This window comes from Zootoca vivipara, chromosome 6, assembly GCF_965207765.1.
Source record: "Zootoca vivipara chromosome 6, rZooViv2.hap1.1, whole genome shotgun sequence".
Taxonomy (NCBI): Eukaryota; Metazoa; Chordata; class Lepidosauria; order Squamata; family Lacertidae; genus Zootoca; species Zootoca vivipara.
Window position 1 is genome coordinate 62428289 of NC_142589.1, and position 17734 is coordinate 62446022.

Here is a 17734-nt window from a genome sequence, read left to right on the forward strand (position 1 = left end):
AATCAAAAACAGTTACGTTTGGTGTTTTACCCTATTGTTTGTTCTTGCGTTAGTATTCTATTTTCTTTATATACCAGTAAGTACTGTATTGCATTTGTAGAGTTATAGTCATAGAGTTGTAGAGTTGGAAGGGACCAAGGGTCACCTAGTCCAACGCCCTGCAATGCAGGAATCTCAACATGTGTTTCAGTAATAAAAAAGAAACTCAGATTTAGGAACACAAGAAGGTACCTTATGCCAAGTCAGACCACTGGGTCTGTCTACCTCAGTGCTGTCTACACTGACAGGCAGCAGCTCCCCAGGATTTCAGGCACCAGTCTATTTCAGCGGGGATTGAATTTGGGACATTCTGCATGCAAGGCAGATTCTCTACCACCAAACTTGCAGCCCTAGAATCCTTAGGATTGTAGGAATACACACACACTCTTCTCAAAAAGTGAATTTTTCCAGCTGCAACAAATGCAACTATCTTGCTCAGGAGAAACACAAGTCTGGATGAGCCCTAATTAAAATACTATTTTGGTAAAAACCATTTGGGCCTTTTCATATCCCTTTCTATTTTAAAAGTGCACATAAAAAAATAAGATAATCAAATACAACAGAACACTACTGTTTGAAAATGTAGGTATGCACACCAGTAGGGATATCAGAGAACATCAACAAAAATGGAAACGGGAGCAGAAATTACTGGTGTTCCCTTATTCATCCCATGTCTGGAAGGCTAAACAATCCAACAAATATTATCTGTGGCCAGTGTTGTCATTCTTCGGTCCACCAATGAAACGTGTTTGATAAATTGTTGTCACACACACACACACACACACACACACACAATTTGCATTGTGTGTGGATTAATGTAACTGATTATGTAATTAATTCACTATCCGGAAAAGAAGATGAATAATGCAGTTCTTGTTGGAAGCCAAATTGCAGTGGAACAGAAACAGCGCAGCATGCAATGCATCCAAGGCGGAACAGAAGTACATTGCCTTCTTACATCCCTACTCACTAGAATGTAGGGATGGGTTTCTGCTGTTTTGAGTGCTCACCATGGGCAAAATGTGATTTTTGTTAGCGAACAGTGAGCAAAACTGTCCTACATGTTCCCTCCATCAAGTCACGGCTGTTCTAACGCTGCTCTCTGCAAGCGTGAGAACACAAGTTGCCTGTGGGTTGGAGGGTGAGCGGGGCCACCCCCTTTTTCTAGACTTTCATTAAACATTGAAAGAGAGAGAGAGAGAGAGAGAGAGAGAGAGAGAGAGAGAGAGAACACACACAAACAAGTAGAAAAACGAAGCCCACAAACCAGTATTTACACTTGCGCAGCTGGCCAAATAAAGGGTTAAAGAAAAGCTTCCTTATTTCACAGTCTCCAAAAATGCTGACTCCCTGGAATGACACTTTTTTTTTTAATGGAAAGAGCCAGAAGCCTATATCCAGAGGCACACACAACCTTTGCCACTCTTCCTTCTCCTCTCCACCCCCCCCATGCACACACCCTAACCAAGCAAGTCTAACTCAGCTCAAATATAAAGCTCTCCAAAACTGCTGACTCGACAGACTTTTTTCCAGCCTCTGAGACACACACAAACACACAGACACAGAGAGAGAGCTTTGATAAAGGGAGGGTTAGAAAGATGAGAAAGAGGGGAGGGAGAATAGGAAGGTCAGGCCTCGCTGGAGGCGCTTCAGATTGCCAAACAGCAACTAAACTGGACTCCTTTTTTGTCGCCAGATACTAGAGCCAGCCAATCACAGCATGGAACAAACACAAGATTTTGTAATCCTTTGAGCTTCCATAAAATAAAGCTTCAAAGCTTCAAAAGTGCAATATAAATCATCACAGGTGGTCATTAGTAATACAGGCTATATTTATATCCCACTCACCTTATTTATTTCCCTGGTCATCTTAATCATCAGTCTTCCCCCCTCCCCTTTTAAAGACAGAGTAAACTTTATTAATTAATTCACTAACAGAGGAACAATGAACCAAGCCAGCATGGTCAATTCCACATCTCTAGCCAGCATGGTCAATTGCATACAGCGCAAATGTGCCATTTTGAGCGGGACGCCTTGGATTGACAGAAGCCACCCCGATCCAAATCCTGTGCTCTGAATGTGCCACCACAGCATGAGACCCAAATACACACATTCTTGGTTCCACACTGTGGCACAAGACAGGTGGCTCACACCAGAGTGCGGAACCAAAAAAATAAAAAATAAATGGAACAGTTGATGTACTTTCGGAAGCTGGCGCTGCACTTCCAGGATTTCAGCCAACGGGGACCAAAGGAGCGTGGAACCAAAAGACACATGTCTTTTGGTTCCGCGCACTTTTGGTTCCGCACAAGTGAAGGCAAGGTGGTGGCGAGCAGGTGGGCAGTGAGCGATTGGGAGCAGAGTTGGGATGCTGCGTGTGTGTGTGTTCCAAATTGCCCTCCCGAAATGTTGGGTATGCAATTGTCAAGGAGGAGAGAATAATAATTATATTATTTATATCCCGCCCATCTGGCTGGGTTTCCGTGCAACATCTGGAGGGCTGCAGGTTCCACATCCCTCTTCAAAGGCAATCACTTGTGATTAAAAGCTGGCCCTTCTTCCATTTCTGAAACTGTCTGGAGGGTGGCGACTAGGGAACATGCCATCCCAACAGTGCCTGCCCCCCCCCCCCCCGCTTATATGGAACGCCCTCATCAGGAAGGAAGACTTAGCTCCCAAAACTGACATATTTTCAGTGCCAGGCAAAGCCATTCCTCTTTTTTTTCAGATATCGGTGGGTTATTGTTTTTCCTTGCAGCAGTTGGGGTATTCCCCTCCACACTTTTGGGGGCTGTCTGTGGTGGTTAGACCTACATTAGATGGATAACTTGTTATTTTATGGTATGATTACCTCATGTTTTGCTTCATTTTAATGATTTTGTTTTCATATGTTGCTTATTTTACTATTACTTGTAAGTAACTCTGAAACACTTGTGTAAAGCTACAGCTAATAAAACACAAATAATAAAATGCCCTCCTTTCCATGGTTTTAAGTGTGATTTCGGGTCTCTTTTCTCCATCCATCCTAATTCAATACTCTTTGTTTTGCAAAGGGATATGCGTTATTTTTATATATATCTTTAAAAAGTGAACACACGGCACAACAACAGAGAACTTAAATAACATAGGATCACTACAACCATCTGAACATAATAGCAAAAAATCTAGCAAGCAGGAGGGTATATGTTGGAGAGTGCAAAGAGGCAAAATGGATTAGGTAATAAACCATGGAAATTTTTTGCTTTGTTAGAGGTAGCATATGGTTGATCTGAGAATGGCTGGTTCCTCCACTGGTCCCTGACAGTTCCAGAAACAGGTATATTGGTCTGGCACCTGTATATGTGCACCACCATTTTGTCAATGGAAGAAATAAAATCTTGCCAAATTGTATTAAATTAATCTGTGGCTTTATAGTCTCTTAAACAGCATGTTCTTCCATTATGGCAAAGTTTCATTGCTTTGGCACACAGGTAGCTACTATTAGCCATTGTTTTCTAGCATGGATACTAGCCAGAGTTGGCATGGGGAGCCTGTGGCTTTGGGATGCTGTTGAACCAAAACTCCCATCAGCCTCAGCTAGCATGATCAATGGCCAGGAATTAAGGGAGTTGTAGTTCAACATCTGGAGGGCTACAGGTTCCCCATCACCGAAGAGAAAAACACAGAAATTACCCAACCAAGATTGGCAGGTCAGTCTAGGGCATGATTTGCTAGCGATCCTTGGCCATTGCAAAAACAGGTCTTAGGCATGCAAAACAAAAGAAAGGAATGCTTTAAAGCACTGAACTGGATTGTGAAGTTCATAATGTAAGCACTCACTTCAAAGCTTGGGTTGGATAAATTTAACTTTCTCTCAACAATAGGACAGATGCCTTGAAACATAAATCAATCAGCAAGGAGCTGTTTGTACTGAATCCCTTTGCATGGAAAAAAAACAAACCTGTGAAAGCAAGCCCAACCATGCCTCTTCCACCCCCATCCTCGCAGCAAGCCAACAGCCTGTATTTTTCACATTTGAAAAGCTCGAAAATTGCTACCAGGTCACTACCTACTTCAAGGGACTAGTCCACATGCTCTCAGTCACTTGAAGACCAGTGGTGCCAAGTTTGGCAGATACATAAAACCAGAAGTTATAAGAGTATCCCATGTAAGGATTAATAGGTGAGTCTCGGATCTGAAAAGACTGAAGAGCTGAACTTTTGCTGCCTCTCCATTCTGTCAGATGGGAATTTCCTGTTGATAATTTATATATAATCTATTTACTCTCAAGTGTTCCCAGTAAGTCAATGAAGCAGTTCAAAGCAAGTAGTTTGTCAACCCAAACAAAAAAGGTCTCTCCCCTTTCAACATGGATCTCTGATGTCAAGCAGCCAAACAACATTTATTTACTCTCATTTCCTTACAACCTACCTTGATTTTGGTCTTTCTCTTGGAGTGGGGTAGCTTCTTTTTGCCTGCCTTCACGACAGAACTTAAGCCCGATCACTTCCCATCCTCAGCGGCTTCTGTGCTTCCTGTTCTAACACATTGCATCCCTAAATAGTCTTGTGTCTGCCCACAGATGCATCACGTCACAGACCAATTCCCTATGATGCAACTTGTTTCCACCAAGAGGGTGGGGAGCTGAAACAGAGGACTCCTCTGGGAAACAGGCAAGTCAGCCCAAACGGATTGTTCTCCCAAAAGGAAAATACTCAGATTATGGATTTTTGCCTCTGCCACCCACCTCCTCTCGATGTCTGATTAATCTCATCCTCCAGCCTCCCACTGACACAGCAGTTGAACCAAATGTCCCCACCTTCTCAGTTAAGACACAAAACCCATGCACAAATCCTACACAGTCTGTTCACCCAAGCCCAGCAACATTGGCTTTATAAAACTCTAGAACATGGGCATAGCAAGGGGGGTCAGGGGGCAGCTGCCATCCCCCCAAATCAATAAAATACATAATTAACTGAGGTTCTCCCCCCCAAAAAAAATCCTGGCTACGCCCATGATCTAGAATGAATGCAGGTGAAAGGAAAAGAATCAACCTGAAAGAGGGCCTCCAGTTCAGAAAATGATTACAGCAACGATCTACCTAGCAGGGTGGTGATAATAAGAAAATAATCTGTAAATCACTTTGTACACTTTTAACAAGACAGTTCTTAGTGCCTCCACTTCCTTGTCTGTTCTGCCAACCATCTCCCCTTCAATGCAAAGATGCTTTTATCTCTTGTCTTTAAAGAAGTAGTTTAAGGCTCCCCTTTACTTTTTGATTAAATGATTTTTGGTTAACCATTTAAAAACTCCACCAACCACTTTTTTGTACCCACCCCCATGCCTCCACTTCCTAATTTCCTTTTGTTTCATAGAACGATGGGGGCGAGAGTATGTTCAGTTGACATTTTACTGAGAAGCTGCCTCATCTTGACTTCCCCATACGATAAGCAAATCAAAATGCAGCTAGCCACACTTCTCCAAATTTTGCAACGCAGTTCTCCAACAATAAAAATGTGCATATTATTGGAAAATCTGCCTAGAAATGTAAATGTAAACAGCTCAGGACTGCAATACCTCAAGAACCACTTTTCTCCACATGAACCTACCTCGACCATGAGATGATTCTCTGAGGTCCTTCTCCATGTGCCTCCTCCATGAGAAGTCTGGAGGGTGACCACATGAGAACAGGCCTTTTCTGCAGTGGCTCCCCTTTTGTGAATACTCTCCCCCAGGGCGCTTTCACTATATACCTTTAGGCGCCAGGTGAAAATGATCCTTGACAATCAGGCCTTTGATTGATTAACATCACAGAGCCTAGGGCTTGCTGATCAGAAGGTTGGTTGTTTGAATCCCCGTGAAGGGGTGAGCTCCCATTACTCGGTCCCTGCTCCTGCCAACCTAGCAGTTTGAAAGCACGTCAAAGTACAAGTAGATAAATAGGGACCGCTCCAGCGGGAAGGTAAACGGCGTTTCCGTGTGCTGCTCTGGCTCGCCAGAAGCAGCTTAGTCATGCTGGCCACATGACCCGGAAGCTGTACGCCGGCTCCCTCGGCTAATAAAGCGAGATGAGCGCCGCAACCCCAGAGTAGTCCACGACTGGACCTAATGGTCAGGGGTCCCTTTACCCTTACCCTTTTAAATATGTCGTGGGAGATTATTGGTTTGTTTTTGTTCTATTTTTATTATGTATTCTGTGTCCTTTATGTTGTATTTTTAGGTTGCGAGCCACCCTGAGATCTACGGGTGAAGGGTGGTACTGCATATAAATTTGATTAATAAATAAATTAATAATAAATATTAAATAACATTGCTTGCAAAGATGTGTTCATTGGGAGAAACATAGCAGGCTACAGGTTGCCTATCTGTGGTCTACACCAGTTGGTACCAACTCTCTTAAGTTTTCAGACAACAGTCTTTTATCAAGCCTGCCTGGAAATGCTGGGGATCGAACCAGGGAACTTTTGCACGCAGAACTTGTGTACTGCTACCGATTCCTCCACTGTAGCTACAGGGAACGGAAAAGCCGGCTCTTTGCCCTTTGCTAGATGTTTCACTCCCCCCTCAACCCCACAGAAAACACACACAACAGTATATTCAAGACGAAGCTGAATGTTGGAAGGCTCCCACAAGAGGTAGTAGTCATGACCAACTTGGATGGTTTTAAAAGGGGCTTAGACAAATTCATAGGAGTACAAGTTCGTGGCTACTGGCTATGATGGCTATTGCTCTGTCTCCATGTTCAGAGGCAGTAATGCTTCTGAATACCAGTTGCTGGGAAGCACAGGAGGGGAAATGGCTCTTGCACTCAGGTCCTGCTTGCGGTTTCTCACAGGCACCTTGTTGGACACTGTGAGAACAGGATGCTGGCCCTCGATCCAGCAGGACCCTTCCTATTCTCCAAGATTCTTATCTGATAATTTGGCAGCAAGTTTAATGCTCCAGTTCATATACTTTTTCCTGTGTTAACTTCGTGTTTGTATAGGGATTGTAATTTTAATACAAACTGTTGTGAACTTTTATGTGGCATTCTAATAAACTTTAAGGCAAAGAGGGGGGAACCCAGGTACCTGGTATTACAGGTCCCTTATAGATGGAAGCACCTCGGAGTCTGAAACAAACATTTCAGGTGAAGCTGGAAAAAAGGAAATACTGACTCTCCCTCCTCCCGTCTAAAATTTAAAGAAAAATTAAGGACTGTAACTGATCCCTATCACCAAAGTACACATGAGATACTACTACAAAAGCAGACAAAACTTCCATGCTTTTCCACAAATGCCCTGACCATCAACTGGTCCAAGGTTGCTCAAGCTCAGACACACCAAAACCCAGCTGAGATACCCAGCACATGCCAACAAAGAAAGTGCATGATAAAGCATCTTGGAATGGTGATTAGGTTTATTAAAACATGTCCTCCATAATAACTAAGGCTTATTAAAACTAATTAACCATAACAACATCCTCCTCCGGCTACAATATCTAGACTGAAGTAGAGGGTGATTGTCTCAATTTGTCTGATCCCACAGGCAACGGTGCCATCAGGCGACCAGACACCTAAACTTGGCGGATTTCAGCCTGGGAAGTGGCTCCACTATTGCTCTGAAAGAGACGATATTGGATACCCAAGTCACCCAACGAGAGCCAGCGTGCTGATTAGGTAGGGTGACTCCGCAGGAGATGAGACGCAACGCTTAGTCAGGAATTGGCAAGAGCATACTTGATAAGCAAGTCAGGAAAGGTTAAGCAAATTACAAGCCGTGCAACAAAACAAGGTTATTATAGTGTCATAAACTCAGGAGGCCAAAGAGGCTGCTCAGTCTGTTGGAGCCTATAGAACCAGAGGCAATCAGCTGAGATGGCTCTTTAGGTTGACCCAACACCCAGAGTTTTATTTTCTTCTTGTGCCACCTTTCTGTTAACCACCCGTCTCGCCTGACAATCCACAAGGTGGCTTTATCTTAAAATCCGACACCAAGCACTAAATAAATTAAACCTTAGCCACATAAACAGCAGCCAAATTACCCATCAGAACTAATACAGATCCATGGCAGATCTCTTACTGGTCCCAAGGTAAGCTGGAATAGCAGTCTTAGGCACCATCCTGGCCTAAGGGCAGTTTGTTAAAGGTGCTGAGAGTTGTTAGGAGACCTTTATTCTTGCCACAGCGCTATAATTCCCAGAGCTCCCTGGGAAGAAGGACTGTTGACAAGAGAGCCCTAGACCTGCTTCAGTAAGGAGGTAGATTCAGTGGGGCCCAGGGAGAAGGGCTGGTTCAGAGGGCCTGGGTTCATCAACCCTAGCCTAGTCAGGGATGATGAGAGCTGTTCAATCAGATCCAGAGAGCTATCCTTGCCATGGGTCAGTCTAGCTCAGGCATCCCCAAACTTCGGCCCTCCAGATGTTTTGGACTACAATTCCCATCTTCCCCGACCACTGGTCCTGTTAGCTAGGGATGATGGCAGTTGTAGTCCCAAAACATCTGGAGGGCCAAGTTTGCCTTTGCCTGGTCTAGAGCTTCCCATCTCCCTCCCTGTTTGTTAAGGCTTCCAACTGAAGCAAAGTCACGCATGCTCTCTCTCTCTCTCTCTCTCTCTCTCTCTCTCACACACACACACACACACACACACACACTGACTACACTATTCAGGGCAATTCCCATCTTCCCCGACCACTGGTCCTGTTAGCTAGGGATCATGGGAGTAGTAGGCCAAAACATCTGGAGGGCCGCAGTTTGGGGATGCCTGGTCTAGCTCAACATTGTCTACACCAGCTATGGCTGATGGGAAGTTGTAGCCAACACATTCTGAAGGGCACCAGCTTGGCAAAGGCTTGTCTATGGGGACTGGCAGTGGATCTTCAAGTTTCCAGACAAGAGTTTTTCCCAGCCTTATTTGGAGATGCTGAGAACTGAACCCAGGAACTTTTGCATGAGACCATCCCAAACGAAGGACCATGCAAGTTGCTCCTCGATGAGTATTTTTTCCCAGAAGAGCTTTCTACCTCTTTAAATATACGTAGCCCAGTTATTTTACTGACTGAAATGTAAGAACTTGGATTCTGAAATCAGTGCAGTGGAATACATTATTTCAGCTCCTGCACCACTGTTCCATTTCCGAAGGCCGACTGCTTTCTCTTATGCAGCCAAAATGGCACCACTCACACACTCACTAAAGGAAGCTTTCAGAAGGCTCAGGAGACTCGCCAAGGTTTACAGAAGCACAAAAAATACCCTAAGAAACTAAGGGAGCATCCCTCCTCAAAAAGCTCAATAGGGGCTGAGGATGTTTAATGGCTAAAGAATGCTGACTGCCTTCTGGAGATAGGGGGAAAAGAAAACCAGAAATTGAAGGTCTTGAAAGAAGGCAGTGCTGGTTGGCTGGCCCCATGAACAGAAGCACTTCACACTGCAACGTTTTGTTCCAGATTCCATTTGTTGTTCTGTGCCTATTCATCATGAAGTTGGGCATTCCTGCCCAGAGCTGCACCCTCTGCTGGCATATAAGGGACTTGACTGCTGTCGCCTATGCCTTTATGTGGGGCTGCCCATGAAGAGAGCACAAAAAATGCAACAGGTGCTATTGGGTGCTGGTCAGCAATTTCACCAGTACTTGCACTGGGCCCAGAAGCACTCTGGTCACGGGTTCAAGTTAGCCTTGGCCTATGAATCCCTCCTTGTTGACAGATAAGGTGACACAGCTAGGTGCTTCCAGTTTTGCATTTGGCTAGAAAAACAGGATATATAACCTGGCAAGCGAGTAATCTGTGGGCCATTACAGACATAACATTCTTGGCTTGGTAAGCAGAGAACCAGTATTGGGCCTGGTGTGCCAGCTCCCACACTGTGACCCTCCAGTCTCTCTTTAAACCACAGATCTCCCCATCATGTCCAAGGTGGGAAACACTCAATGTTGATTTCAGTAACCGGAGCCTTAAACCCGTAAGGTTTAAAATCCTGATGGGAGCTAAAATACAACATTGGGGGGCAGGGGATAGGTTCCCTACCCATGGCTTCTAAACTATTATTCTTATGTGCACATACTCATATGACCCCTGACATTTTTGCCCAATCTGTTGTTTCCAAACTGAAAAACTGTTCCAGCGAAAAGCCACTTTGTGATGTCACAGACATCAGGTCGTTCAGCCCTCTGTTCTGCCTGAAACTGGCCCATCTCCCCACCCCCAGAGCTCAATCCTCAGACGACTGTACACATGACAACAGCGTCGTGAGTTTACTTTCCAGAAGAGAGAGGCTCTATTCCAAAATCCACATTTGGGCAATACCTTTATTCAGCTAATCAACGTGTTACAGAATAGCAAAAAACATAAGGAATGGAGGATGTTCAAAGAGTACTTAATGAGTAATGGTTTATCTGGCATCCTAATGGCAGACCAAAGCTGAATCTGGTTTCAAATTAATGATATAAAAAAATGTAAATGGAATACGGTAAAATTAACAAGCAGAAATATGTAACTGAGCGATAAAGTAATGTAAATATATAGGTTACAGAGAGAATAACTGGAATTTAATAGCATAAAGGTACAGAATGTATATCTATGGAGATCGAAAAGCTGTGTCAACGTAGATGTTTTTTATACTTTACCTATGTACTTTTTTTTGCTTTACTATTTTTTCTTTTGTTGTTTTTTAATTTTCTTTTCTTTTCAAATCTTGTAAAAATGTTAAATGTATGTTTGTTGTATGTTCAATTTTAAAAACAAATACTTTAAAAAACAGCAACAACAGAGCTCTCTCTGTGGGCACGCGCACCGTTGCCCCAGCAGCGCCATAGCTTCCATGCCGGGGGTAGGGGTGGGGGAGGAGGAGGTTTGCGCACGCCGTCCAAAGCCTGTGGCACCAGGGCCTGGCGAGCATTGAGAGCTGAGTAGGCATTGACTTTTGATGCGCCAGGGCCTCCCGCCAGTCTGTTTTTCCTACTCGGGAGTAAGCCGCCTTGAGTTCAGCAGGGCTTAACTCCCAGGTCAGTAAGCATACAGTATAAAGATGGCGACCTAAGAAGGGGCTGCTGGGTTTACATGTTTGCTGGGCTTTCCCGCAGAAGCCAACAGAGAAATTCATTCCGTGGAGGCTGCGATCAAATGGCAGCTGAAGAAACAGCAAATCCCGCCCACCTGGCTGGGTTTATTTATTTATTTATTTATATTTGTATGTGTGCCCGCAGGCAATCATTATTATCTCATATTAAAAATTGGGAGAGGGTGGCTCTTAGTACAGCCCTCCAGTGTACACTAGTGGCCAAAATTGTGGAACCTTCTGGAAAAAATGTATTTGCTTCGGAGTAACACCAGTGCTTTTTTTTCTGTGGGGACGCAGGAGGACGCATACCCCTAAACATTTTGTGAATTTAACGGGAGAAGAAATTCACTGTATTCCTCCCCTCCTGAATTGAACTGTATTTATTCTTCCCTGGTGGTGATTTTATTGAGTCAAAATGAGAGTACAGTACTTCTAAACCATAGCTGTCTAGTTCTCCGTTTGTTTTTTTTTAAGGGAAATTCCCTCATGCTGAATAGGCTTCCTCGTGAGAAGAGGGAAAACTTGACAGCTATGCCCTAAACATTTTTCTAAGGAGAAAAAGCACAGAGTTATACCATAAAATTTTATATCAATGGAAAGATAATTTAACGAAGAATGTAATGCAATAACTTTTATGAAAATTTATTTATTACAACAGCAGTCATAAAGAAGAAACGTGAAACACACAGAAAAAATGAGATATACAGGTTAAATTGCCGCGTTGGCACTTTGCGATAAATAAGTGGGTTTTGGGTTGCAGTTTGGGCACTCGGTCTCTAAAAGGTTCACCACCACTGCTATAGGCCCTGGTGGTCTGGGACGTTCCTCTGGGTGCTCCTGTCCAACAGCCTCAGACACAATCGTCTCCCTATTTTCTGCAGTCAGTTCTGAGCCCTGAACTTGATCATCTGGTGGCCCTGCAGCCTCCAACTCCATATGAGTGTTAGATCTAAGGGCCAAGACAAATACATTTGAGCTGCATTGTAATCTTAACTGGTATGCCAGGTTAAAAAGGAATTCAAAAGAAGCCAAACTGGGTAGCTTTTCTTACAGACTGGAAGGAATGCTCCCTCAGAAAACAGGCATTTTGGTTGGCTTAATAAAGGTAATCGGTAGTGCTGCTATGGGCCAAAAGAGCTCCTTTGAGCTTGATAGTTTTTATGTAGGTTCTGGCTTTGTATGTCGAAGACGTAGAACATCCCCTTAGTGTAACTTCACCTGTTAGGATACGGAGACTAGGGAGCAATTGTGGCTTTTTGCAGCATACAAAAGGACAATACTAATACAGGAATGAAGCAAAACAGGAAATCTCGAAGGTGCATTTGAAGCACTTCGTTGAAGCCTGTCTGTTTTGAATTAGGGGACTGTTCTTTGGAGGACCACTGAGTCAGTTTCTGCAAGTGCTGGATTTAATGCAATCTTGCAGACTATGTGATAATTCTCTCTTTACATTATCAGATAGAATGCAAAACTGCCTTATCCCTCCTCTGCAGAAACCAGCTCAGAGGTCTTCCAACCTGAAATGTGCTGGGCCTTAAAGAACTTTTTCAAGTGCATATTTTAAGTCCTCTCTTCTCTTTCTCTGCAGCAGATTAGTATACAAGCAGTGAAAATGTGTTTACCTTGCAATGTATAAGTAGGGGTGAGCAAATATGTCAGTTTAGGTTTCTCTTAGTTACTCATCTCCCATGATTAATCTCTGTTCTCCACATTTCCAAATCAGTATGTGATTATTTTTTTAAAAGAGGGTCCCCATGAAAATTCATCAGCATCTTAGTGTGTACTTCTAATATACACATTTGCATAGCAATTTCTGCAAATACAATGTATTTTTGTGTACTCTTTGCACTAACACACACACACATATATATATACATACAAACACAAACACACAAACACACACACACAATTTATCGTAGCATACACATTTTAAGATACACTAATTGGTTACTGAGCACTGCATTGCAAAATTCAGAGATGTGCAAATGTCAAAGGATGGCTGTCTTCGTCTATTGTTGTTTCAGAAAGTGTGAATCAGGTATGCTCACCTCGAAATGTGAACCATCAGATTTCTCCTCCATCCCTACGTATAATTCAAAGGCTGCATTCAGACAGCTTTTTATTTCATTCTCCCAACATTCCTCTGGAAACCAAGCCTTATGAGGAACGGTTGAGGGAGTTGGATATGTTTAGCCTGGCTAAGAGGAGACTGAGAGGAGATATGATAGTAGCCGTCTTCAAATATCTGAAGGGCTGTCACATGGAGGATGGAGTAAGCTTGTTTCCCCCTGCTCTGGTGGGTAGGACCCATACCAATGGATTCCAGTTTCAAGAAAGTACCGTATTTTTCGCTCCATAGGACGCACCTTTTCCCTCCCAAAAAGGAAGGGGAAAAGTCTGTGCATCCTATGGAGCGAAGGATTCTCACCCCCCCCCGGCTTGAGCGCTTGCAAAAGCGGAGCGCACTGGCGGCGGCTTCAGCGGAGGTGGGGAGAGGAGGAGCAGCCCGGGGGCGTAGAGATGTTTGACAGGGAGCAGGGAAGGAGGGGCGGGCGGCAGCCACCCACCGCCCGCCCCTCCTTCCCTGCTCCCTGTCAAATATCTCCTCCACTACCCCGCCTCACCGCCACGGCTTGCAAAAGCCTGCTTTTACCAGCCGCAGCGGTGGGAGGGAAGAGATGTTTGACAGGGAGCCCACCCCTCTTTCCCTGCTCCATGAAGCATCTCCTCCGCTACCCTGCGCCTCCGCCAGGTTCAGTGCGAAGCGGGGGGCAGCAGAGGGATGCTGCTCGCTCTTCCCCGCCAACCCCGTTTGCTTTCGCGAACGGGGGTGGTGGGGAGCAACCAGCAGCATCTCCTCCGTCCGTCCCCCGCCGCGTTCAGCGAGAAAGCCGGTGTTGGAAGAGGGTGGGGGAGGCAGGGGAAGCTGGACTGGTCCCTCCATCGCCGCTGCCTCCTTCACTCCCCCTCCCAGCCTTTTAGGGGAGGAAAATCAGGGGAAAAAATTCTGGTTTTCCTCCACTAAAAATGAGGGAGGTGCGCCTCGTGCGCCATATGGAGCGGAAAATATGGTAGATTCTGACTAAACATCAAGAAGAACTTTCTGACAGTAAGAGCTGTTAAGATAGTGGAACAGACTCCCATGAGAGGTGGTGGGTTCTCCTTCAGTGGGTGTTTTTAAGCCGAGGTTGGATGGCCATCTGTCATGGATGCTCTTAGCTGAGATTCCTGCACTGTAGGGGATGGGACTAGACTACCCTTGGCATCCCTTCCAACTCTACAATTCTATGATTCTTCATCACACAATTTCCACGTGTTATGTTCCACAAGCCACTTGTGGAATCCAGTGGAAACGTAGCACTCATTTCAGTGCTATTTGCTTCCAGAAAAAAAAAATCTGTTTGTAGCCCCACTAACCCAGAAAACCATACAGCTCTTTCCCACCATTAAAAATTTAGTGCAGCATAGAAGTACCGTATTTTTCCATCTATAAGACGGCCCCATGTATAAGACGCCCCCTGTTTTGGGGGACTCAGATATAAGAAAATGGCAAACAACACGGAAGTCAGCACTAAATTTGCACTATATTTCACTGCAGTTCCAGAAGTGGCTTTTACGTCACGTGAAAGCTCAAATATAATGTTGAACTGAACAGTTAGGGAAAAGTCGTGAAAATTGAATTAACTGCCATGAAGCCTCAGAATAACTTTTAGGCAACCAAACCAATCAGCTTTTGCAAGTAGGAAGGATTATGCCTCTGCCCGCCCCCTCCTCTTTTTAAGGTCAATGATATTTCATAAATGACTAACACAGGTATTTGCAGGCCAAAAACAGGCTAATAAACATTTATGAGCGATTAAACTTTTGTGAACTCGTTTGCAAGGCTGCAATAAATCTAACAGGCAACACGATCCTTAGAAGAAGCAGCTCTTGGATTGCAAAATCACTGGCTGAGATTGAACAGCCTCAAGCAGATAATCTTTCCAACTACCAATGCAGTTCAATGCATGGGTACCTGAGTGTAACCACCACCAAACATAATGGAACTTAGCTACGAGGAAACAGTATGAACCCAAGTGCATAGTTAAACTATGGATGTAGCAATGGCCTCCAACTTGAATGGTTTTTAAAGAGGATTAGGCAAATTCATAGAGGGCAGGTCTATTAATGACCATGTTTGGATGGAGAATATGGCAGTTGTTTTGCTGCGCCCTGGTGCTTTTCTAGTATATTTATTTATTTTATTTCAAAAATTTATCAACTGTTTTATTGTTAAACCACCCTCAAAGCTGTTTACAAAAATAAAACCATGAAAGGTTAGTGTGGCAGCTAAACCAAAGTGTTGTCCAAACCTAGGCTCAAAATTTGTTTTCTGCTTACAGGCCATGGTTAATGAGAGACCTTAACCACAAGTCGGTAGCATTTTAAGATCGCCCCCCCCCCCCCAAAGCCTTGCAGGAGGAATACCACCACTACAGTCAAGAGTACAATTTTTAAATTAAGAATCTGAAGTGCCTCACCCAATTCTGTTGAAGCAAAGAGTTTGAAACCAGAGATGCGGAAGCTGAGGCGCTTAAGACTACAATCCCCATCACCCCAACCTCTGGCCTCTCCGATTGGGGCTGATGGGAACTGTGAGTCCACCACATCTGGACTGCAATTCCTGATTCAAGAAGCTGAAGAACAGTTTGCCTTTTTGTTGGGGAAGGTATCTTGAGGGTTGGATTTCTCCCTTTCTCGCTTTTCCAAGAGAGAACTGTTTTCTCCTCAAATACGTTAAGTTTTTTTTTTGCCAACTGTCTTCCTTAGTTACAATGAGTTACATCTGTCCGTTTGGGTTTCTCTCAGTTTCTAAAGTTTTCCAATCTTAAATTCAGCTCTCCACATTGGCACATCAGTTTTAAAAGAATGTTAAAAAGTGGGATAGTGTTCAGTAAGTGCCCACCATTGCCAATTCTAAAACCTGAAAAATAAAAGTCCACTTAAACAGACAGGAAAATGATGCAGCCATACCAAACAGAATAAAAAGACTTCTGTAATTAACAAAAGGCATCTCATCTGTACTCCTCCAGATTCACTGCCCTCTGTTGTGTGAAGGTCTCCAGCTTCCTCAAGACTCCATCCCTGCTACCATGCTACCTGCTGCCACTTCTCTTCTTTCAAACACCTCCCTAAAGTCCTAGTTCCCATGTCACTAGTACACCTAAGCTGAGACAGTAGCAAGCTGCCTTATGCTGAGTCAGATATTGAGCCCATCTTGCTCAGTACTTCCTATACCTACCAACTGGCAGCAACCCTCCAGAGTTTCAGGCAGGAATCTCTCCCAGCACTTCTTGGAGATGTTGGGGGTTGACCCTGGGCTCTTCTGCATGCAAGGCAGGTATTCTGTCGCTAAGCTACAGCCCTTTCCCAGGTGCAACTGAAACAACCACATATCGTGGGCCTTCTGGCGGTTCCCTCATTGCGAGAAGTGAGGTTACAGGGAACCAGAGAGAGGGCCTTCTCGGTAGTGGCACCCGCCCTGTGGAACGCCCTCCCAGCAGATGTCAAGGCAATAAACAACTATTTTACTTCTAGAAGACAACTGAAGGCGGCCCTGTTTAGGGAAGTTTTTAATGTTTGATGCTGTACCATTTTTAATATTCGGTTGGAAGCCGCCCAGAGTGGCTGGGGAAACCCAGCCAGATGGGCGGGGTATAAATAATAAATTAATTTGTTGTTGTTGTTGTTGTTGTTGTTGTTGTTGTTGTTGTTTCCCTGTTTATCCCTGCCTCGGCTTCCTCTGTTGTTCAATCGTTGTCAGATTTTAGATTACAAACTCCTTGGGGCAGTGACCTGGCCTCTTTTCACGATGTAAAAGTGGCATGCACCCTGATGGTACTATATTAGACTATCATCAACAATCCCTTTCCTTGTGCCGTTCAATACATACACAGGCATACAGGGAAATTAAAGAGGACCATCACTAAAGCTGTGCATAAATAATTGCAGTTGCTCCCAATTCACAGTGTAGTTCCACATTTAAAACCTTAACAAGTCTGGGTCCACTATACCTTCCATAGCATCTACTCTATTTATATGATTTACTAGGGGCTGTCAGCCCCGCTCATTCTGTAACTGGCCAACCCCTCCTCCCTTCATCCATCCCCTTTCCTATCCTTTCACAGCTCACTCAAATCTCTCCTCCCCTCACAGCTCACACCAAGCCTCTCCCCACATTGCTCCCCAAGCCCCAACTCACAGCACCCCCCCCACCTTGTAAAGGAGAGGGGAGGCACTTCAGAAAACCTCCATTAAGCAACTTGCCTGGGCCACTCACATTGCTTTATAATTCACCCCTCTTCCATTCTGAAATCATGGTGGAATTGGTGTGGCCACCTATTGGTGGCCATGTGAAACGCAGCATGACAACAGCCTTACATTTTTATGTATGTGGGAAGATATTCCACAACTCATCCCAAGTGATCTTGGGGCATGACACAACAACTTAACATACATACAGAAAATAAGATCACAATTAAAAATCATGAATCCATCTATTAAATATTATATGCATTACATAGACAGCACAGGCACACAACCTATTCAAAAAGCTTGATGGGAAGCCTATTTCTGTATTTGCTTCACTACAGACTAAAATTAGAAGAGGCATCTCTGCAAGCTGAGATGAAAACAGGGCCT

General features: G+C 44.3%; 1 protein-coding gene across 4 annotated transcripts in view; it reads right to left on the bottom strand.

Annotated features, from left to right (window-relative positions):
• The window catches only part of SESN2 (sestrin 2), a 60997-nt gene that overhangs the window by 19938 nt on the left and 23325 nt on the right, over positions 1 to 17734 (bottom strand). Inside the window, exon 2 of one of the 4 annotated variants that reach the window (XM_088672381.1) lies at positions 4450 to 12002. The exons of the other annotated variants lie outside the window; for them this stretch is intronic. The gene's annotated coding sequence lies outside the window, so the exon portion shown is untranslated. The remainder of the gene's footprint in view (positions 1 to 4449; positions 12003 to 17734) is intronic. 4 annotated transcript variants of the gene reach the window in all.